Below are 25,064 nucleotides of genomic sequence, written 5' to 3'. Positions count from 1 at the left end.
AGACGGAATGTACTTTTGGGAATAGATGAAATAATTGTGATGTCCTTTCTGTTAATTTTGCAGCATCTTGCTGTTCCTCAAGAATTTGGGGAAAATATTCTGTGGGTTGATGTGACAGAAGTGAAACTTTTTGAATTCATATCTGACATGATCAAAAGCTCACAGACACTTGGGTTTGGCAAAAACTACAATTCAAAATAAGTAAATATCTTCGTGCACTTAAAATAAGACAAAACTAACTCACAAGTAACTTTTCAGCAAGAAATAAGAGCTTTTTTAAGTCAGTAAAAGTTTTAGTTTTGTTGGCTGATAACTTCACTTGTACCAAGACATTTTACTATGTTACAAATAAAATTATCTTTTTCATCAATATTAAGGAATTATTGACATAAAACAAACTGATATCTTGGTGAAAAGTTAGTTTTGTCTTATTTTAAGTGCACAAAGATATTTACTCATTTTGTATTGTAGTTTTTGCCAAACCCAAGTATTTGTGAGCTTTTGGTTACCAACTGCTGCATTCATTTTCTCCACTCAGGAATTTGTGTTAGAGAGCTGAATCACGTCAGATATGAATTCAAAAAGTTTCACTTCTGTCACATCAACCCACAGAATATTTTCCCCAAATTCTTGAGGAACAGCAAGATGCTGCAAAATTAACAGAAAGGACATCACAATTATTTCATCTGTTCCCAAAAGTACATTCAGTCTATAATTTAGTAAATAAAGAATGAATGTAAACTAAAAATACCACTTATTAGAAATGGGAATATTGGAACTGAGTAGAAAGACGTTTTAAATCCTTTCCAGACTGTTAGTTTGACTTTTTCTCCTTAGATCAGGTGTTGTTTTTTAGATCTACTGGTCTACTTCATGATGTCTGACGGGTTCCGTTTAAGTAATTTATTGATTATAAAGGTTAGGCAGTAAAAAGACAAACATTTTATTAACATTTTGGCTGCTTGCAAATGTGTCTAATTACAGTGAATTTGTGAATTCACAGGGTTTTTTATATCGACCTACATCCGTTTGGATAAAAACAAAAAACTTTTTATATTTACTCAGGGCACCTTTGGCTGAAATAAAAAAAATTATTGGATGATTTTAAACATTAAAGGTTAAAAATCCTGCATGATCTTTCATGCCGCTGTAAACTGGTCAAAAACCAACATTTTTCTCTGGGAAAAATCTTTTTACCATGACCATACAGTCATCACACGGATGTGGGTTTGTATAAATATAAAAAACTAAAGTAAAGCTTGACAATATATATACAATTTACTGGACACTGAAAGCACTTCTCACCTCTTTTGAATGCACTTTGCAGGAAGCCATAATAAACACCAGTATGATTTGTCTGCAGGCTGTAATGCCTGCCTGTTGTAGCCAGGTAGCGTGTCAGCCGGAGACGCGTGCTTTACTTCACACAGCGACATGCTTTACTGCATGTGGATCTGGAGTTGATGTGGGCGGTTGATGCTGTTTCTCTTTGTCCTGGAGCAAAAGGCAGGCATTTTCCCCACAATGACACTCAACAAAGTGGAAAAACTGCATTTTAAACCCGTGTTGTTATGATGTGGAGTATTTTGGAGCCATATTTCTTTAAATTATTTGATGAAAGCTTCCAAATTCTGGAGGAAAATACAAAAACAAACAATTTTAGAGATAAATTCTGAGAGGCGATAAAATGTTATGCATAAATCAACATTTTACAGACAATAATAATAATTTTAAAAATGTTTTACAACCTTTCTAACACAGCACCTTTTTAAAGTATTGACACCTCTTCATTTTTAATGATTTGTCACATAATAAACTAACAATTTCATTTTATTGGGATTGTATGTTTTAGATTAACAGAGCAATAACAGTAATAATTTATGTGCAGCACTTTTCTAGGTACTTAAAGATGCTTTGCAATATTATAAAATTAATGTATCATAATATAAGAAAATAAATTCTAAATTAACATCCACTGAGCACATGGAGAAGATTCCCATGACGTTTTTATCAGTCTAACAATATTTTGAGTTAATAACTGTTTTACTGCATTAGCATTTGGCGCTAGCATGCTAGTTGCCCCACCAACTTCGAAGCTAACTGCTAAACTGTAATAGCTGAATACCTGCTGAAGAGGCATTTCAGTGCTAGCATGCTAGTTTCCCGCTAGCTAGCATGCTAGTTTCCCGCTAGCTAGCAGCTAACCGCTGGTGTATTTTGGGTTGGTTCACAACTCATCACCTTAAGGCACTTTACAAAATAATGATCATTTTGTCTGATCATTCATTTAATTGATCCTAGTTATCAATTAAGTAATTTTTTAATGGCAGTAGTAGCTCGTTTAGGAAAACGGCTAAAACGATTTAACTGCATTTCAGCATGACAAAGCAATATTTAATTGCATCTTAGTAACTTATACGAACATTAACCTTCTTACTTTGTAAAAAGCCAGTCTTTATGACTGACGGCTGCTTCTGTCACCGTCTGCTTTCCTAAACATCTACAATAAAATGACAAGTTTGGTTTGCATCTTTGTCTGTTTTTGCAGCTGACCCTACGATAAGTTTTACAGTGAAATCAACAAAATAAAAGCAGTATGAAGCTACAAACTTTTTTTCTAGCTTTACTAGAATTTTGACATCTGCCATGATGGCGTGCGACACTTTCTGAAGAGAGACGTCACCTGCAGAGGGTCAGTCTGCTGTTTAAGATTAAAATATAATTCATTGGTTCCACACAGCCGTGTTTTTGTTTTTCTGCTTCAGTACACCTGAATCGGATAAATGACTCGTTAGCAGCTCCCTGTAGAACCTGCTAACATGCTGAGGAGTTAGTGAAACCATTTGGTTCAGGTGTTGATCAGATCGGGGAACCCCTCAGTTTTAACTGAACATTACTTTCACCCAGGCGTTGTTGGGAAAACGAGCTGCGATGGAGAATCCAGAGAACCGAAACGACTCCTGGGGACACATTTTCACCCCGCTAACCGCCCCGCCGGAGCCAATAACGGGATAATGGGTTGTGTCTGGTTGAGCGCGGTTCTTAGTTAAAAAGAAATGGCGCCTCAGTGGGATGTGTTGATTTAGAGCAACGTTTTGTGCAGAAGCTGCAGGATGATGAAGTTTGACTTGATTGTTGCATGGCTGTAATCTTTATTTGATTTCTGCACCGTTTAGTCCAACGAGGTCGGCTCCAAACAGAACATATCCTGGTGTCCAAACTGAGGCCTGGGGGCCGTTTGTGGCCCCTGAACAGACTTTGTGTAAGATGGAGACTTTTTTTCCAATTAGGACAAAACTATATCCCACAAATTAAAATCTCCTCAGAGAAATGTTAGAAACAACACAAAGTATTTATCTTTTAATAACTATGTTTTCGAGATCGGAAATGATTTGGACAGTAAAGCAGAGTTTGGTCCACATAAATCCGCTTTTAATTACTTTCTTACAAATTTTCAAATAGAGAGAGACCTCGGTCATGTTTTTATTCTTGAGAATAGACTAAATCTTTTTTTAGTTTTCTTTAATAAGCACCAAACTAAACTAGTTAAGTGGTTGCCTTTCCTTCTATAACAGAAAAATGCAAAACTGTTCTAAAATTTTGGACCTACAATGATTAACACATTACTTTACTACAAAAAAATCTGTTTGTTTAATTAATATATTTCATGCTTAGTTTGTTGTTGAGCAGAAAAAACATATTTTCTGTAAATCTTTGTGTGAATTTAGTATTCAATCATTACTAATTTTCCTCTTTTTTCATTTGTGTTGCTGAATTTTTTTAGCACAGTTGATTGACATGAAATGTGTTTGCTTGTTGACCTTTGATGACCTCTGGAAACATTTACTGATACTTTTAAAACTTTGCTCCACAAAACAAAACAAAGTGAATTTAATTTGAAGAAGCAAAATGAAACCAGCTCATCTTGTAGCTCATTTATCACATCAGATCCTGTTGAAGTAAAGCAGTCTGTGGTTTCGTTGTGACAGAAAAGCGTCGTCGTTTTATTGGGTGCGATTAGTTTTGCCTGGCTCTGCGCAGGCTGTCATTACTGCAACAACTAGCCTCCTCTCCTCCAGAATTGCAGCTTTGATGCTAAGTGATTTGCCGAAAACATCCGCCATGCCGTCTCTGTGCAGAACAAACCCGTTTATCCGCCTCGTTCACCTCGGGGTTTGTCCCTCTCTTCCGCCTCATTAGTGATGTCATAGTGTGGATATCACTGTGATTATTCCCGCCTGGCATATTCTAAATGACTCCTGATTGCTGGGATTTAGCCTGAAGGGAACTAAAAGCACATTTCCTGTGTGTTTTTCTGTTTTTATGATTATCATCATGTCAGAGAAGGAAGAGAGCGTCTGATGACCAGGGTCATTCAGACAAAGCATATTTAACCACAAAAAATGGGAGAAAGCAGCCGGGCGAGTAAGGACAGGCTGGAAATTTCTCCTGCCTTGACAGACTTAAGTAGCCTATTACATGATGGTGAGGCTTTCATCTATTACTTCAAGGAGGTAGAGAAGATAATCACCACTGTTATTCTCCATCTGATGCGCCCAGAGCCACCTATTACCCTGCGGCGGCCGGCGCTGCATACAAAGAGCCACCTCCACCTCCCATCCACCTGGATTTCTGTTCACTCGGTTAACGAGAACAGCCATCGCCGCCCCCCGTCAGCCCCTGCAGCGTCATCCCAAAGACAGAGATATGAGAGAGGGGATCGCTTCCCGGGTCGTTAGTTCTGCTAATCAGCTCTCTAATTACAGGCCATTACAGCAGGGCGTCTGACGTGGATCCTCTCCGCAGGACGCTGGACATGATGCACTCTGACACGCCTGCTGCCGCCCGGCAGGCTGAATATCAAAGGCGCTCACCTCTGGATGAGGTCTGTTTTTAGACAAATTATTAACAGCGTGCGTCCGCATCAAGCGCGCTGGAGTGGGCTCCGCTGCTGTTACAGCAGGAACGGATCGCCGCCTTGATTAGGAGCAGGAATAATCAAATGTAGACGTTGTGAAGGTTTATTTCTTGATTCAGGGGGTTGATTGGAGAAAATACCTTCAGGTTACAGAGACGCTACTCAGAGCAAAAACCAAAGATTTTAATGTTTAGATGAGTTTGAAGGTATTTTCACACCGGATAGTCCAGAAGATTCGGTTTGATTTGGGACCAAAGATGCAACATTTGTTAGATGTTGAGCTGCTGTGGGTCACTGTGTCAAACAACTGTTGAAACACCTGTTCCCCTCCTGACCTGTAGGGGCGCTACACTAAGAACCACTGAAGGATTTGGATTCATTTTGAAATCTGACTGTACTTTTTAAGGTTGGAGCTGATTATACAGTATACCTTTTTGAAAAGGGAACTATTATGAAAATTTAGCATTTTTGCATTTTTTTTTTTACTTTGTTTGGGTCTCCTCAGCTTCTTGAAGCGGTCCAAGTGCTAAAAACAATCCAGCCATTTTCTGGTTATCATTTAGGATGGTTCTGCACTTGATAGATTTGGTTCGATTTGCCACCAAAGTTGCAACATTTGTTACATTTTCAGCTGCTGCTCTTTGGAAAAGCTGTTCCCCTCCTCACCTGTGGGGGCGCTCCACCAAGAAACCTTTAAAAAAAACACTGAGTGCAACTTCCTTCTTCACGACATAAAAAAACAGATATTTAAAGATGATAAAAAGACATCTTATCTCAGTTTTATATTGGAAAAAGAAACATTCCAAACTATAAAATTTTGATATATTTTTGTCAACCTAATTTTTCTGTTGCAGAATTTTAAAGATTTGATGCATTTTATTTTATTTTATTCATTTTTTTTGCCATTTTTCAGCCAAAAACCCAACATTTGAGTGTCTCAGGTAAAATCCGTGTAAGAAAATGAGACTTCAGGATTCTGAAAAAACTTTCCTGACATTTTTTTCATGTTTTCAAATTAAAGTTCATTAATCCACACATTCAAATCTTTCAAGTGATTTGCAATGAAACTGTGATTACCTAAGAGTCTCTTGTGCCGGCTCATGCAGAGATCTGGAGATTTTTCAGATTTGAACTTCCAAAGTTTTGTTAAAGAGTTTGTAAAGATCCATCATGCTTACCTGTAGAATAAATTAATAAAATTAATCGGATTCCTGTCGGATACCCCCTGCTGGTAAAACCTCCATCCTGGCAGCATCACAGAGAACTTTAAACCTCTAACTTTTATCAAATCTGCCTCCAAACTTCTCAGTCAGGTTGAAGTTTTTAATAAACTTTTTGTGGCAAAATTGTCAAGCCAGAAGTAGCTACTTTTTTTTTAAACTCAACTGTAAACAAAAGATAAAATTGTTTGATTTTTTTTTTTTGTTGGGAAACATTAAACTCATAATGTTTGCAATTGTTTTTGGCCTTGATGGAAAAACAGAGAAAAATTTGTCAATTTTAGTAAAAAGAGTAAAATCATGTTGATGAGCTTTTTCTGGTGTAAAATAACAGGAAAGGAAAAAGAAAATATGAATTAATTTATCAATACTACCTTTGATACCAACATTCTCTATTGTAAGAAGATTTTAATGTGTTTCCCATAATTAAAGATGTAGAAATTATCTCAGTTTGCACCTGCCAAGTGATGTGGTGAGGTTGTATCAATCAATAAATCAGTTTAATTTAATAGATAAAAATGAGATGAAACACTGCAAAAACACAAAATCTTACCAAGTATTTTTGATTTAGTTTCTAGTGCAAATATTTCAGTACACTTAAAATAAGTCAAAACTAACATAGTTTTAATAACTTTTCAGCAAAAATATGAGCTTCTTTTAAGTCAGTGATTCCTTAATATTGATTTCTAAAAGTATTTGTTCTATTGGCAGATTATTTCACTTATAACATGGAAAACGTCTTATTATAAGTGAAATAATTTACCAATGAAATCATTATTAATTCTTTACTTAAAACAATCTCTTGTCTCTTGTTTCTTGTATTTTAGCTTTGCCTCATCTCAAGTCTACTAGACCAAAAATACTTGGTAAGGTTTTGTATTTTTGCAGTGTAGTGAACTTTTCCACTCTTCCAAACCAAAATGGACAAAAAGCAAAGAAAACATTAATAACAGAAACAAACTCCTGGAATCTGCATGTTTGCTGAAATCCTGTTGGGTTTGTTACGTCCATCCAGTGTTTGTATTAAACCCTTTAAAATCAACTCCACCACTACTTGGCAGGAAGTAGTTTCTCGTGGGAAAATGGCCGCCTTGATGAAATCCATGGTTTGGGTCGATGAGCCGTGTAGAGTTTTGATTAATGACCGTTATTATGTCGTCACATGTTGCTGCTCTAATCATTACATTTCCCACTGACTGTTTTAATTATTTCTCTGTTCACGGCTTATGGCCTCGTCTTCGGTTAATTGGACTAAAGTGGAACCTCAGCAGCTCTTGGTACATATTTACTTTTCAGACTCACAGCTGAATGGAAAGGACGTTACCTTCGATACGTCAATCGACTGTTAGCAACTCAGAACTGAAGTTGGACTTTGGATCAACAGCAAAACTTTGAAAAAGCTTCAATTTGACATTGGATTTATGTGACATTGCACTGATGGAAATTACTAGAATTACTGTGGTTACATGAACCTTTTCTCGCCAAACAATGATGAATCCGAAGGGGTTAAATCTGGTCTTCAGGAGGAATTACGCACATTATGTTTCGGGAGAAAAATAGCCAATTTCCAGAGTGAAGAACCCGGGTCTTTTGAGAAAGGCTGATTGTAATTATAAATTCAAGAGGAAAACTGTTTGGTCCCCTGAGACGATGTCTCTCTCTTGACATTTAACAAGCAATCAACCTGTGGGAAGCTTTTAAAATATCACTGGATATTTATAAAGAACACGGCCTTCAGCTCTCGCCGTCCCATGTGCAGAAACCCGCCTTTGTCTTCCTTAAAAAAAAATCACCTCCAGCTTTTTTATAATTGATTTAATATTCCTGTTGCTGAGTCTCTTCCTGTGATAAAAACAAAATGTCTGTCAGAAGAGATCCTTTCCTTTTTCCTGACGTAACTGAACGAAATCAAGAACTGCAACACATAAAAAGAGTAAAAAACATTAAAAAGTTTATAATCCATCAGAAAATGAAATCACTCTCATTTTAAACCAAACATTAAAAATGTTTCTTTTCTCTTTTTGTACAATAAATCTAGACAAAAAATACTTGTAAGATTTTGTGTTTTTGCAGAACAGAAGTCGGTATAACTGTTGCAAAAACAACAACTTACAACCATTTCCTCCAGTTTCTACTGCAAATATCTCAGTACACTTGAATTAAGACCAAACTAACCTGGAAGTAAGTTTCCAGCAGGATGTAGCAGCTTTACCTTAAACATTTCCTTTCCTTAATGGAATATACTAATTCCACTAGCAGATTATTTAATCTGTAACATTGGAAATAATCTGCCAGTGTTACTCAAACTTTTCCCATATCTTGCTGAAAAAGTTATTTTTGTCTTATTTCCAGTGTATTTATAGATACACAGTAGAAACTACAGATAAATAGTTAAGATTTTTTTGTTTTTGGCCCAAATACCATCTCAGGTTGGATGATTACGGATTAATTTCCACCAACAGGCAGCTGTAATGATTTAATTGTTCTTAGCTCCTAACCCACCTGCAGAAGTGCTTACTCTGCACTGTTTATAGCTAGCAGCTTCCTCCAGGCGCGTAAACACATTAAGCACATTTGTGTTAAAACCCTGCAACGTTTCATTCTCCTTTGGAGGAGCGCGCGCTGCACAGGAGCGTGGCGGCGAGGATTACCCATGAATCAGAAAATGGCCTTTTAGTCATCCTTCCTCAGCTCAAGCGCGTTTACAGTCAGACAATACAAACAATGCTTCACGGGTGAACATCTTGGTTTACAGAGATTTCCAGAACACTTTACCCTTCATCCAAACGCAGAGGAGGAGGGCGGAATCATTTTTCCGCTGATATTTTTAGCTTTTTCTGTGTGAGGAAAAGTGCGTTCATTTCTATTGTTGGCAAAGGAGGCGACGGTTGTGGCCACGGTGGGCGGAGCTTCAACAGAAGCAGGTCAGACTGCCTGATCAATACACATGTTCCCAGTAAATATGCTGAATATGTACGGGATTGTTCTCTGATGGTGCATTTGTTCCCCCATATTTCCTTGTTAGACGTCCTGTTAGATTCTCGCGCTGGCAGCTCTCCCATATCCTCTGTAAATTACTCGATTTGGAAGTGAGATATGAGGCGCGGCGCGCACCCACACCGTTTTTCACATTCTGTACCTCAAGAATCTCGTCTTGACTGAAATCTTCTCATTCATTCACGGCTTATGTTCCTGAGAACGACTGGCGGGATGGAAATCATCAATTTGCCTCCATTCCCTGCATATCAAATACGAGCCTTTTTACCAAAAAAAGAAAAAATGAGCTGGAGCCAATTCTGATGTCATGATGCACTTTTTAGATCGAGTTTTATTTCTACGCTGATGATGTCAAACTATAAATGAACAAGATTTCATACACAAACAGGAAGTAAGAAGCTTCACTGTAAAAACTAGTCTAGCTTTTATTGCAAACACCAAAATGAGACAAAAATAACTACAAGTAACTTTTATGCAAAGAAACAGGAGCTGCTTTAAGTCAATACGTCCTTGAGTTTGATGAAAAAATACTTGTTTTGCATAAAAAGTGGAAAAAAATAGTTTAATTATGATTGTAATGTCCCTGACCGGCTCGCTTTAGATAAGCGCTTTAGATAATTGTTAAAAGGAAATTGAACATTTAAGACAACATGTCCAAGTTATGAGGCACCTCGTCAGAGAGATATTTAAATCATGCATCGTTATGTTTTACGCCACAATGCCACTTGATTGAACAGTTTTTCATCTTTCTCATTTGATGGAACGAACTGTGAGATCATTTCTGTGAAAAAGTTACCATTTAGTTGCTTTTGTTTCCAGAACTTCTTCCTCGTTTTCATGGTGCCTTTCTCACCACTTTGCTCCTTCTTCTTTCCATCAACAGGCTCTTGATATTCGTTGTGTTTTCTTCTTATTAACTCCCTTCGTCTTGTTATGATCTTGTGCCGATGCTNAAATTCTTGAGGAACAGCAAGATGCTGCAAAATTAACAGAAAGGACATCACAATTATTTCATCTGTTCCCAAAAGTACATTCAGTCTATAATTTAGTAAATAAAGAATGAATGTAAACTAAAAATACCACTTATTAGAAATGGGAATATTGGAACTGAGTAGAAAGACGTTTTAAATCCTTTCCAGACTGTTAGTTTGACTTTTTCTCCTTAGATCAGGTGTTGTTTTTTAGATCTACTGGTCTACTTCATGATGTCTGACGGGTTCCGTTTAAGTAATTTATTGATTATAAAGGTTAGGCAGTAAAAAGACAAACATTTTATTAACATTTTGGCTGCTTGCAAATGTGTCTAATTACAGTGAATTTGTGAATTCACAGGGTTTTTTATATCGACCTACATCCGTTTGGATAAAAACAAAAAACTTTTTATATTTACTCAGGGCACCTTTGGCTGAAATAAAAAAAATTATTGGATGATTTTAAACATTAAAGGTTAAAAATCCTGCATGATCTTTCATGCCGCTGTAAACTGGTCAAAAACCAACATTTTTCTCTGGGAAAAATCTTTTTACCATGACCATACAGTCATCACACGGATGTGGGTTTGTATAAATATAAAAAACTAAAGTAAAGCTTGACAATATATATACAATTTACTGGACACTGAAAGCACTTCTCACCTCTTTTGAATGCACTTTGCAGGAAGCCATAATAAACACCAGTATGATTTGTCTGCAGGCTGTAATGCCTGCCTGTTGTAGCCAGGTAGCGTGTCAGCCGGAGACGCGTGCTTTACTTCACACAGCGACATGCTTTACTGCATGTGGATCTGGAGTTGATGTGGGCGGTTGATGCTGTTTCTCTTTGTCCTGGAGCAAAAGGCAGGCATTTTCCCCACAATGACACTCAACAAAGTGGAAAAACTGCATTTTAAACCCGTGTTGTTATGATGTGGAGTATTTTGGAGCCATATTTCTTTAAATTATTTGATGAAAGCTTCCAAATTCTGGAGGAAAATACAAAAACAAACAATTTTAGAGATAAATTCTGAGAGGCGATAAAATGTTATGCATAAATCAACATTTTACAGACAATAATAATAATTTTAAAAATGTTTTACAACCTTTCTAACACAGCACCTTTTTAAAGTATTGACACCTCTTCATTTTTAATGATTTGTCACATAATAAACTAACAATTTCATTTTATTGGGATTGTATGTTTTAGATTAACAGAGCAATAACAGTAATAATTTATGTGCAGCACTTTTCTAGGTACTTAAAGATGCTTTGCAATATTATAAAATTAATGTATCATAATATAAGAAAATAAATTCTAAATTAACATCCACTGAGCACATGGAGAAGATTCCCATAAAGTTTTTATCAGTCTAACAATATTTTGAGTTAATAACTGTTTTACTGCGTTAGCATTTGGCGCTAGCATGCTAGTTGCCCCACTAACTTCGAAGCTAACTGCTAAACTGTAATAGCTGAATACCTGCTGAAGAGGCATTTCAGTGCTAGCATGCTAGTTTCCCGCTAGCTAGCATGCTAGTTTCCCGCTGGCTAGCAGCTAACCGCTGGTGTATTTTGGGTTGGTTCACAACTCATCACCTTAAGGCACTTTACAAAATAATGATCATTTTGTCTGATCATGCATTTAATTGATCCTAGTTATCAATTAAGTAATTTTTTAATGGCAGTAGTAGCTCGTTTAGGAAAACGGCTAAAACGATTTAACTGTATTTCAGCATGATAAAGCAATATTTAATTGCATCTTAGTAACTTATACGAACATTAACCTTCTTACTTTGTAAAAAGCCAGTCTTTATGACTGACGGCTGCTTCTGTCACCGTCTGCTTTCCTAAACATCTACAATAAAATGACAAGTTTGGTTTGCATCTTTGTCTGTTTTTGCAGCTGACCCTATGATAGGTTTTACAGTGAAATCAACAAAATAAAAGCAGTATGAAGCTACAAACTTTTTTTCTAGCTTTACTAGAATTTTGACATCTGCCATGATGGCGTGCGACACTTTCTGAAGAGAGACGTCACCTGCAGAGGGTCAGTCTGCTGTTTAAGATTAAAATATAATTCATTGGTTCCACACAGCCGTGTTTTTGTTTTTCTGCTTCAGTACACCTGAATCGGATAAATGACTCGTTAGCAGCTCCCTGTAGAACCTGCTAACATGCTGAGGAGTTAGTGAAACCATTTGGTTCAGGTGTTGATCAGATCGGGGAACCCCTCAGTTTTAACTGAACATTACTTTCACCCAGGCGTTGTTGGGAAAACGAGCTGCGATGGAGAATCCAGAGAACCGAAACGACTCCTGGGGACACATTTTCACCCCGCTAACCGCCCCGCCGGAGCCAATAACGGGATAATGGGTTGTGTCTGGTTGAGCGCGGTTCTTAGTTAAAAAGAAATGGCGCCTCAGTGGGATGTGTTGATTTAGAGCAACGTTTTGTGCAGAAGCTGCAGGATGATGAAGTTTGACTTGATTGTTGCATGGCTGTAATCTTTATTTGATTTCTGCACCGTTTAGTCCAACGAGGTCGGCTCCAAACAGAACATATCCTGGTGTCCAAACTGAGGCCTGGGGGCCGTTTGTGGCCCCTGAACGGACTTTGTGTAAGATGGAGACTTTTTTTCCACTTAGGACAAAACTATATCCCAGAAATTAAAATCTCCTCAGAGAAGTGTTAGAAACAACACAAAGTATTTATCTTTTAATAACTAAGTTTTCGAGATCGGAAATGATTTGGACAGTAAAGCAGAGTTTGGTCCACATAAATCCGCTTTTAATTACTTTCTTACAAATTTTCAAATAGAGAGAGACCTCGGTCATGTTTTTATTCTTGAGAATAGACTAAATCTTTTTTTAGTTTTCTTTAATAAGCACCAAACTAAACTAGTTAAGTGGTTGCCTTTCCTTCTATAACAGAAAAATGCAAAACTGTTCTAAAATTTTGGACCTACAATGATTAACACATTACTTTACTACAAAAAAATCTGTTTGTTTAATTAATATATTTCATGCTTAGTTTGTTGTTGAGTAGAGAAAACTAATTTTCTGTGAATGTTTTTGTGAATTTAGTATTCAATCATTACTAATTTTCCTCTTTTTTCATTTGTGTTGCTGAATTTTTTAGCACAGTTGATTGACATGAAATGTGTTTGCTTGTTGACCTTTGGTGACCTCTGGAAACATTTACTGCTATTTTTAAAACTTTGCTCCACAAAACAAAACAAAGTGAATTTAATTTGAAGAAGCAAAATGAAACCAGCTCATCTTGTAGCTCATTTATCACATCAGATCCTGTTGAAGTAAAGCAGTCTGTGGTTTCGTTGTGACAGAAAAGCGTCGTCGTTTTATTGGGTGCGATTAGTTTTGCCTGGCTCTGCGCAGGCTGTCATTACTGCAACAACTAGCCTCCTCTCCTCCAGAATTGCAGCTTTGATGCTAAGTGATTTGCCGAAAACATCCGCCATGCCGTCTCTGTGCAGAACAAACCCGTTTATCCGCCTCGTTCACCTCGGGGTTTGTCCCTCTCTTCCGCCTCATTAGTGATGTCATAGTGTGGATATCACTGTGATTATTCCCGCCTGGCATATTCTAAATGACTCCTGATTGCTGGGATTTAGCCTGAAGGGAACTAAAAGCACATTTCCTGTGTGTTTTTCTGTTTTTATGATTATCATCATGTCAGAGAAGGAAGAGAGCGTCTGATGACCAGGGTCATTCAGACAAAGCATATTTAACCACAAAAAATGGGAGAAAGCAGCCGGGCGAGTAAGGACAGGCTGGAAATTTCTCCTGCCTTGACAGACTTAAGTAGCCTATTACATGATGGTGAGGCTTTCATCTATTACTTCAAGGAGGTAGAGAAGATAATCACCACTGTTATTCTCCATCTGATGCGCCCAGAGCCACCTATTACCCTGCGGCGGCCGGCGCTGCATACAAAGAGCCACCTCCACCTCCCATCCACCTGGATTTCTGTTCACTCGGTTAACGAGAACAGCCATCGCCGCCCCCCGTCAGCCCCTGCAGCGTCATCCCAAAGACAGAGATATGAGAGAGGGGATCGCTTCCCGGGTCGTTAGTTCTGCTAATCAGCTCTCTAATTACAGGCCATTACAGCAGGGCGTCTGACGTGGATCCTCTCCGCAGGACGCTGGACATGATGCACTCTGACACGCCTGCTGCCGCCCGGCAGGCTGAATATCAAAGGCGCTCACCTCTGGATGAGGTCTGTTTTTAGACAAATTATTAACAGCGTGCGTCCGCATCAAGCGCGCTGGAGTGGGCTCCGCTGCTGTTACAGCAGGAACGGATCGCCGCCTTGATTAGGAGCAGGAATAATCAAATGTAGACGTTGTGAAGGTTTATTTCTTGATTCAGGGGGTTGATTGGAGAAAATACCTTCAGGTTACAGAGACGCTACTCAGAGCAAAAACCAAAGATTTTAATGTTTAGATGAGTTTGAAGGTGTTTTCCCACCTGATAGTCCAGAAGATTCGGTTTGATTTGGGACCAAAGATGCAACATTTGTTACATTTTGAGCTGCTGTGGGTCACTGTGTCAAACAACTGTTGAAACACCTGTTCCCCTCCTGACCTGTAGGGTCGCTACACTAAGAGCCACTGAAGGATTTGGATTCATTTTGAAATCTGGCTGTACTTTTTAAGGATGGAGCTGATTATACAGTATACATTTTTGAAAAGGGAACCATTATGAAAATTTAGCATTTTTGCATTTTTTTTACTTCTTTTGGGTCTCCTCAGCTTCTAGAAGCGGTCCAAGTGCTAAAAACAATCCAGCCATTTTCTGGTTATCATTTAGGATGGTTCTGCACTTGATAGATTTGGTTCGATTTGCCACCAAAGTTGCAACATTTGTTACATTTTCAGCTGCTGCTCTTTGGAAAAGCTGTTCCCCTCCTCACCTGTGGGGGCGCTCCACCAAGAAACCTTTAAAAAAAACACTGAGTGCAACTTCCTTCTTCACGACATAAAAAAACAGATATTTAAAGATGATAAAAAGACATCTTATCTCAGTTTTATATTGGAAAAAGAAACATTCCAAACTATAAAATTTTGATATATTTTTGTCAACCTAATTTTTCTGTTGCAGAATTTTAAAGATTTGATGCATTTTATTTTATTTTATTCATTTTTTTTGCCATTTTTCAGCCAAAAACCCAACATTTGAGTGTCTCAGGTAAAATCCGTGTAAGAAAATGAGACTTCAGGATTCTGAAAAAACTTTCCTGACATTTTTTTCATGTTTTCAAATTAAAGTTCATTAATCCACACATTCAAATCTTTCAAGTGATTTGCAATGAAACTGTGATTACCTAAGAGTCTCTTGTGCCGGCTCATGCAGAGATCTGGAGATTTTTCAGATTTGAACTTCCAAAGTTTTGTTAAAGAGTTTGTAAAGATCCATCATGCTTACCTGTAGAATAAATTAATAAAATTAATCGGATTCCTGTCGGATACCCCCTGCTGGTAAAACCTCCATCCTGGCAGCATCACAGAGAACTTTAAACCTCTAACTTTTATCAAATCTGCCTCCAAACTTCTCAGTCAGGTTGAAGTTTTTAATAAACTTTTTGTGGCAAAATTGTCAAGCCAGAAGTAGCTACTTTTTTTTTAAACTCAACTGTAAACAAAAGATAAAATTGTTTGATTTTTTTTTTTTGTTGGGAAACATTAAACTCATAATGTTTGCAATTGTTTTTGGCCTTGATGGAAAAACAGAGAAAAATTTGTCAATTTTAGTAAAAAGAGTAAAATCATGTTGATGAGCTTTTTCTGGTGTAAAATAACAGGAAAGGAAAAAGAAAATATGAATTAATTTATCAATACTACCTTTGATACCAACATTCTCTATTGTAAGAAGATTTTAATGTGTTTCCCATAATTAAAGATGTAGAAATTATCTCAGTTTGCACCTGCCAAGTGATGTGGTGAGGTTGTATCAATCAATAAATCAGTTTAATTTAATAGATAAAAATGAGATGAAACACTGCAAAAACACAAAATCTTACCAAGTATTTTTGATTTAGTTTCTAGTGCAAATATTTCAGTACACTTAAAATAAGTCAAAACTAACATAGTTTTAATAACTTTTCAGCAAAAATATGAGCTTCTTTTAAGTCAGTGATTCCTTAATATTGATTTCTAAAAGTATTTGTTCTATTGGCAGATTATTTCACTTATAACATGGAAAACGTCTTATTATAAGTGAAATAATTTACCAATGAAATCATTATTAATTCTTTACTTAAAACAATCTCTTGTCTCTTGTTTCTTGTATTTTAGCTTTGCCTCATCTCAAGTCTACTAGACCAAAAATACTTGGTAAGGTTTTGTATTTTTGCAGTGTAGTGAACTTTTCCACTCTTCCAAACCAAAATGGACAAAAAGCAAAGAAAACATTAATAACAGAAACAAACTCCTGGAATCTGCATGTTTGCTGAAATCCTGTTGGGTTTGTTACGTCCATCCAGTGTTTGTATTAAACCCTTTAAAATCAACTCCACCACTACTTGGCAGGAAGTAGTTTCTCGTGGGAAAATGGCCGCCTTGATGAAATCCATGGTTTGGGTCGATGAGCCGTGTAGAGTTTTGATTAATGACCGTTATTATGTCGTCACATGTTGCTGCTCTAATCATTACATTTCCCACTGACTGTTTTAATTATTTCTCTGTTCACGGCTTATGGCCTCGTCTTCGGTTAATTGGACTAAAGTGGAACCTCAGCAGCTCTTGGTACATATTTACTTTTCAGACTCACAGCTGAATGGAAAGGACGTTACCTTCGATACGTCAATCGACTGTTAGCAACTCAGAACTGAAGTTGGACTTTGGATCAACAGCAAAACTTTGAAAAAGCTTCAATTTGACATTGGATTTATGTGACATTGCACTGATGGAAATTACTAGAATTACTGTGGTTACATGAACCTTTTCTCGCCAAACAATGATGAATCCGAAGGGGTTAAATCTGGTCTTCAGGAGGAATTACGCACATTATGTTTCGGGAGAAAAATAGCCAATTTCCAGAGTGAAGAACCCGGGTCTTTTGAGAAAGGCTGATTGTAATTATAAATTCAAGAGGAAAACTGTTTGGTCCCCTGAGACGATGTCTCTCTCTTGACATTTAACAAGCAATCAACCTGTGGGAAGCTTTTAAAATATCACTGGATATTTATAAAGAACACGGCCTTCAGCTCTCGCCGTCCCATGTGCAGAAACCCGCCTTTGTCTTCCTTAAAAAAAAATCACCTCCAGCTTTTTTATAATTGATTTAATATTCCTGTTGCTGAGTCTCTTCCTGTGATAAAAACAAAATGTCTGTCAGAAGAGATCCTTTCCTTTTTCCTGACGTAACTGAACGAAATCAAGAACTGCAACACATAAAAAGAGTAAAAAACATTAAAAAGTTTATAATCCATCAGAAAATGAAATCACTCTCATTTTAAACCAAACATTAAAAATGTTTCTTTTCTCTTTTTGTACAATAAATCTAGACAAAAAATACTTGTAAGATTTTGTGTTTTTGCAGAACAGAAGTCGGTATAACTGCTGCAAAAACAAAAACTTACAACCATTTCCTCCAGTTTCTACTGCAAATATGTCAGTACACTTGAATTAAGACCAAACTAACCTGGAAGTAAGTTTCCAGCAGGATGTAGCAGCTTTACCTTAAACATTTCCTTTCCTTAATGGAATATACTAATTCCACTAGCAGATTATTTAATCTGTATCATTGGAAATAATCTGCCAGTGTTACTCAAACTTTTCCCATATCTTGCTGAAAAAGTTATTTTTGTCTTATTTTCAGTGTATTTATAGATTCACAGTAGAAACTACAGATGAATATTTGAGATTTTTTTGTTTTTGGCCCAAATACCATCTCAGGTTGGATGATTACGGATTAATTTCCACCAACAGGCAGCTGTAATGATTTAATTGTTCTTAGCTCCTAACCCACCTGCAGAAGTGCTTACTCTGCACTGTTTATAGCTAGCAGCTTCCTCCAGGCGCGTAAACACATTAAGCACATTTGTGTTAAAACCCTGCAACGTTTCATTCTCCTTTGGAGGAGCGCGCGCTGCACAGGAGCGTGGCGGCGAGGATTACCCATGAATCAGAAAATGGCCTTTTAGTCATCCTTCCTCAGCTCAAGCGCGTTTACAGTCAGACAATACAAACAATGCTTCACGGGTGAACATCTTGGTTTACAGAGATTTCCAGAACACTTTACCCTTCATCCAAACGCAGAGGAGGAGGGCGGAATCATTTTTCCGCTGATATTTTTAGCTTTTTCTGTGTGAGGAAAAGTGCGCTCATTTCTATTGTTAGCAAGGAGGCGACGGCTGTGGCCACGGTGGGCGGAGCTTCAACAGAAGCAGGTCAGACTGCCTGATCAATACACATATTCCAGTAAATATGCTGAATATGTACGGGATTGTTCTCTGATGGTGCATTTGTTCCCCCATATTTCCTTGTTAGACGTCCTGTTAGATTCTCGCGCTGGCAGCTCTCCCATATCCTCTGTAAATTACTCGATTTGGAAGTGAGATATGAGGCGCGGCGCGCACCCACACCGTTTTTCACATTCTGTACCTCAAGAATCTCGTCTTGACTGAAATCTTCTCATTCATTCACGGCTTATGTTCCTGAGAACGACTGGCGGGATGGAAATCATCAATTTGCCTCCATTCCCTGCATATCAAATACGAGCCTTTTTACCAAAAAAAGAAAAAATGAGCTGGAGCCAATTCTGATGTCATGATGCACTTTTTAGATCGAGTTTTATTTCTACGCTGATGATGTCAAACTATAAATGAACAAGATTTCATACACAAACAGGAAGTAAGAAGCGTCACTGTAAAAACTAGTCTAGCTTTTATTGCAAACACCAAAATGAGACAAAAATAACTACAAGTAACTTTTATGCAAAGAAACAGGAGCTGCTTTAAGTCAATACTTCCTTGAGGCTGATGAAAAAATACTTGTTTTGCATAAAAAGTGGAAAAAAATAGTTTAATTATGATTGTAATGTCCCTGACCGGCTCGCTTTAGATAAGCGCTTTAGATAATTGTTAAAAGGAAATTGAACATTTAAGACAACATGTCCAAGTTATGAGGCACCTCGTCAGAGAGATATTTAAATCATGCATCGTTATGTTTTACGCCACAATGCCACTTGATTGAACAGTTTTTCATCTTTCTCATTTGATGGAACGAACTGTGAGATCATTTCTGTGAAAAAGTTACCATTTAGTTGCTTTTGTTTCCAGAACTTCTTCCTCGTTTTCATGGTGCCTTTCTCACCACTCTGCTCCTTCTTCTTTCCATCAACAGGCTCTTGATATTCGTTGTGTTTTCTTCTTATTAACTCCCTTCGTCTTGTTATGATCTTGTGCCGATGCTGAATAAACTCTGAAATTGATCCATAAACGGTGGATATTATAACTTCCCGTAAACAGAGCGCTGCTGTGCGACGTTTTATTCAGTAAACAGAGAAGTCTGACCTTAAAAATATATATGATTTTAGCAAAAAATCGGAGTTAAGCATTAATTTAAAAACATAAATAAATAAAAAAACGCACTCACAGTCCTCCCAAAAAATCTGCTTTTATTTGTTAAAGTTACATTTATTTGATTTGCAATAAACTGAGTTTTTTTGTGTCTTCGCGAAAAGTAAAACATTTATTCTGTCATTATTATATTCCAGCCTTGGATTGAAGCCTTGAATCTGAACATCCTGTTCCTGCTGCAGCTTCTCTAAGTTTCTAACTCTAAACTCAGGATGTGGGTGTTTTATGCATACATTAATTCAATAATTGCAACACTAGAATCTGCCTTTCTGAGATCCTCAGCATCTCCAGAGACATCAGGGTGATGCTGAGGCTAAAGTTCACTTCTTTTCACTTTTTCAATAACCTTTAAATAAAAGGTTCATGGAGGTCGAGCTGAAAAGAAAGGAAGAAACGTGTTAATGCAAATCAAATTTCAGCCTGAAGGGATTAGAGGAATTAAAAATGGAAAATTCATCCTTCAGATGTAACTTCTGTCTTTACATCCGACCTCTGCTGATTGTAGAAGACGGCCTTCTCTGTGCGGCTTAAAGGAAACGGATCAGAAAAGTTCCTCGTGTCTGAAGATGAACAAATAAAAGGTTTAAATCAACACGAGTTCAGAAATCATCCAATCAAACAGATGGTGACGTTATTATCCTGATTATTTTGTTTAAAAACTTGGCCAAACCAAAACTCAATGTTTAAAAAATCATCATAATTATCTTTACAATAACTGATTCATAATCTCATTTTATATCCACTTCAGTCACTTCGATCACTAACTGACATTTCAACGTCTGACCTACGAGAAGGAGCCAAGCTTCAGGTTTCCACATCCAAATGAGGAAAATAACTCAGAAACCAGAAAGTTTTAATCTGAAGTTGCATTTTGTTCCTAACTTAACTCATCAGACAGAAAACACTGTTACTCACATTACAGAGAGCAGAAAAATAAGCATTACTGCAAAAACTTCAGATTTTTAAAAGTTGAAAATTAGTTTGAAAAAACTCAGACACTTTTAGATTAATCTAAAACAATTTCTAGAAAAAACATGGACATTTTCTATTCAACTGTTTTCAGTTTTGATTTCTCAAACTTGTTTTTTTTTTTTCTAGAAAATTTCTGAGATTAATCTCAAAATCTCAGAGTTTTCCGTTGATTTTTTTTACGTCTTCTGAGCTGATTTTCTTTTTACGTCAACATTGGTAAAATATTACAAGTCTGTAATTCTTTCTCCTTCTTTTCACTGATGAGTCTTTAGTTGCTAATTTAACTATTCTTATTTTTGCTGGAGTAAATGACATAAAAATTCAAATGAAATGAAAGTTTTGTCCTATTTTACGTATTTGCCCTGGAAACCAGACCAGAAACATTTGTTGTGTTTTTGCATATTTAAAACAAAATGAACGGTGGGGTTTGGCTATTAGTCTCCAACAAACACAACAAGGTCACTGGAGTTTCTTTCATTTGTTATTCTAAGCTGGCTGTCATGAGGCTGATTCCAGCCATGATGATGAATAATGAGTTTTTGGTTTTTGGTCACAGCTGGACAGAAGTGAATAAAGAGGCTAATTAGGGAGGACAACAGTTAAAGTTTAGATTTTGGGGGATGAAAACACTTGAAGGTATTCCCTGGATGAATCCTGCTGAATGTTGCCGCTTTGTCTCCCCACTTGGCCGCGTTTAAACGTCTCCTGCTGCAGGTGAAGCCCAGATTTTCTGCTTCAGGATTCAGCCGGACTCGGAGCTTTGCAGGAAGCATTCGATCTCAATCCCGTCTCCTGTCTCTGCTTGATAGGCCCAGTCGGAGCGGCGGCGGCGGCTTACCTGGGCGCTGTGCTCTGGACCGCCGCCTAATCATCTGGCCTCAAGTCAGGCAGGACAGCTGAGTCCTGAAAGGACCCACCGCATCCGCACCGCTGCAGGAAGACGAGGAGGAGGATGAAGGAGCAGGAAGTAATCGCTCTCCTCGTCTGACGGGATGTGCATAACGACCCGGCGTCCTGCGCTGGCCAGGTGAGTGCAGAGCTGAACGGCACCGGGACGCTCACTGAGAAACAAACACAGATTCTCCTCGTTTACAACAAGGAGCAGCTAACGACCGGAGGGACGGAGCGGACTCGGCTCAGGAGAACTTTTAACTCCTGGGTCAGGAGTTTGAAGGACAGGAACATTAAAACTGTTCATCAGGTCCTAAATGGGAGAAGCTCAAAGCTTTTTCTGGACCTTAGGAAGCATGAAAGCAGGTCTGTTCCTGTGATTATTGAGATAAACGATAATATTGTTGTTCTGAGGCCGTTTTACTAGTAATATACTGATAATGGCATAATAAGAGCAAGTTCGCTCTCTCAAAAACCAATAAACTTTAATTTTCTAAAGGACACTTCACTTTTATTAAAAAAAATGTTTTTTACATATTTAACTGTCCACATCAAAACAGTATGAGACAGATAATCTGTGTTTCCATGTGAAGAACCAAAACCAACCAATCAGAGCCAGGAGGCGGGGCTTAGCGCTGCCAATCAGTGCCCATGGATTGTAAGTTAACAACCTGGAGGTTTTTGAAATGACTCATTTCCCAGAAACCAAAAAACATGAAGTTTTTGTCAAAAACCAGCTGGATGTTTTACTTTCAATACCTGGCTTGTTTTTAAAAACATTTGATGCAAACGGAAGTAAAAAAAATGCAAAATGTTAACGTATTAGGTTCCCTTTACGTTCCGGAGAAGTACTCTCTAAATATCCTAAAAGATACTCTGTAAGCTTTGATGCAAAACACACGAGGTCCAGATGGCAGCCTGACTGATTCAGGAACATGACTTATAAAATCTGTTAATAAATATTTCTACCCGAGTTTATTTTCTTTCTTTTACGACATATTTTGCTTCTCTGTAGTAAATGTAAATTTTTTTGTAATTTCTTCTATCTGTGCAGCATCAGATGCAGGTTTAGTTTGGAACGGCTTCGCAGAGCAGCAGCTTTATCTCCTGCAGTCGGATGCAGCTGCTGCTCCTCTGCTGCTCAGTGGGAGTTTCTCCAGGAAGCGGCTCGGCGGGGGGCCGGGTCGGGCTGAGCGATTAGCTCCGGCACATCCACGGATCCTCCGTTTTCGGAGGATCATTTGCCTTCCCAGATAGTTAACGCTGATGTGCGCCTGGTGAGGCGGCGCCTCCTCCGATGGTCACGTGGTTTCAGAGCCGCTAACGCTCCGATCAGTCACCAGAAATCCAGCAATCACACTTTAACGAACACGCAGAGAGCGCCTGCGTCTGCTCCCCCTTCACTTTCAAATAATAGCCGTGATTTGCATATATTAGCTTTTTTTCATTTCCTAAGCCTGCTCACACATCTGCTCAGAATTAGTCATTATCGTTTTCTCGGTAATTTGGCAGGGGGACGCCACAACTTGCTCCGAGTGCTCTCCTCAGAAACCAAACAGAACTTCATCTGTGGGAAGATCTGTGCTTATTTTAGCTCCACACTGCAAAATCACTAAATCTTACCAAGTATTTTTGTCTAGTTTTGGTGCAAATGGTGCTTGAAATAAGACAAAACTAGATTAATTTCCAGCAAGCTATAGGAGCTTGTTTTACATCAATAATTCCTTAACATTGGTTTTAAAAAGTACTAGTTCCACTGGCAGATTATTTCACTTATAAAAATAAATGTTTCCTTTTTAATAAGTGAACTAATCTTCCAGTGGAACTAATAATTTTTAAGGAATTATTGACTTAAAACAAGCTTATCTCTCCTGTTAAAGTTACTTGTATGAAGGTATTTGCAGTAGAATCTAATCCAAAAATGGGGAATGTTTTGTGTTTTTGCAGTGCAGGCACTTTATCTCTGTGATTATTTTAGTTTCCTTTCGCTGCAGGAGCGGCGGCGACGTTCTGCAGGATTGGAAACGTTGATGTCTGATCGGTAATGATGATGGCGATGACAACCTGGCGCACGGCGGCGGCGCGGGAGAGCAGACGACTCTCACAGATGGTGGAGAAACTTAAAGGTTGGGCTGTTGGTCGCCGTGTTTGTTCTGCTCTCCTCCTGGACCAATCGCGCGGCTCCGGAGCCCCTCTGAGTTGATTAACCGCGCCGGCTTGCCAGCAGCTTCCCTGATTGTGATTACCTTCTGTGTTTTCTAATTTGGACCCGGCTTGATGTGGTTCTAAGTCTGAGCGCTTGACATTCCCTCGAACGGGCCACAAAATCCGTCATTAGCCGCTGCATGCGCGGCTCCTGCTCCTATTGTCTTTGTCTCATTTAATGCTTGTCTCGTGTGAAATGAACTATCAGGCCACCAAGAGCACTTATGATAAAAAATGATGGTGGGAATCCTGAAATATGGAGCTTTATGGGAGCCAGAGCCTACTTCTACAAGGTTAATGAACTCTCACTAACTTTAATAGTCTGTTTTCCGACTCATGCATCTTCATAAAAGCGCCCTTCCCCAAAGTCTGCAGGCGAGGGGTGCCATTTCAAACAGCTGTGCCAGGCGAGCCAAATGAAAGGAACCTCATGATGAATCGCATCCTCCTTCCTTCCATTTCTGCGCCGTTCACCTCACCTGGCAAACTGTCGGAGGATTACCTTCATTCCCCCTTGATGCCGAGATGTAAGCGAACGGAGAGGATGGGTGGGGGAGCGACGTTAAGTTCCTAATCACCTGGACCGAACGAGGGCGCGGAGGGGAGGCGGAGTCCCAGGGGTGGCATTAAAGCGCGAGCAGCCGGGGTTGGAGCTCCAGGCTCGCTCGCAGGTCTGCAGACACACAAAGCCTCACATTTTATCTGCTGCCTGTGTGTGGAGGCAGGTTCAGGCTGACGACCCCCAGATACAAACATGTAAAACGTGAAGTTTGTTCACTTTGTGGTGATTTTTATTCCCTCGTTTGTGTTTAAAGCTTTAAAAAGTTTGATTTTATCTGAAACAGCAGCAGTTAAAAATGAGCTATATATGCTAAATCAGACTTAACAAACAGCGTCCTTAAGTAAAAGTACTAACAAAAATGTTCTCTAGCAAAAGTACTTGCTTTTAAAAATCCTTAAAGTGCTTGTTGAATGTATTCCAGGATCATTAAATGTGTTTTGCCACCTGATAGTCCAGTAGATTAGTTATTGGGGACCAAAGTCTCAACATTTCTTACATTTTCAGCTGCTCTGGTTCTTTTTCACATTGGGTCAAACCAAGCAAACTCTTTCAAAAGCCTGTTCCCCTCCTCGCCTGTGGGGGCGCTGCACCAAGAACCACTGATGGAAACAACATGAAAACCTCTGAAGAAGACACTGAAGTCAATAATTCACAAAATGTAAACTAAAATGGAGTAGCGTCAGATTTTAGCGGTTTCTGTTTTGTCTTTTTTTCTCCTGCTA

At 38.3% G+C, this 25,064-nt stretch overlaps 1 long non-coding RNA gene across 1 annotated transcript in view; it reads left to right on the top strand.

The window, feature by feature from the left end:
* Positions 1 to 24,790, top strand: part of LOC107837755 (uncharacterized) — an 89,737-nt gene extending 64,947 nt beyond the window's left edge. The window contains exons 2-3 of the long non-coding RNA XR_001663799.1: positions 21,494 to 21,711; positions 23,570 to 24,790. This is a non-coding gene — a long non-coding RNA (uncharacterized LOC107837755). The remainder of the gene's footprint in view (positions 1 to 21,493; positions 21,712 to 23,569) is intronic.
* Positions 24,791 to 25,064: the final 274 nt, after the last annotated feature.

The sequence above is a fragment of the Poecilia formosa genome, unplaced genomic scaffold (assembly GCF_000485575.1).
Source record: "Poecilia formosa unplaced genomic scaffold, Poecilia_formosa-5.1.2 Scaffold171, whole genome shotgun sequence".
Lineage (NCBI taxonomy): Eukaryota > Metazoa > Chordata > Actinopteri > Cyprinodontiformes > Poeciliidae > Poecilia > Poecilia formosa.
This window is presented reverse-complemented; position numbering and strand designations above follow the sequence as displayed.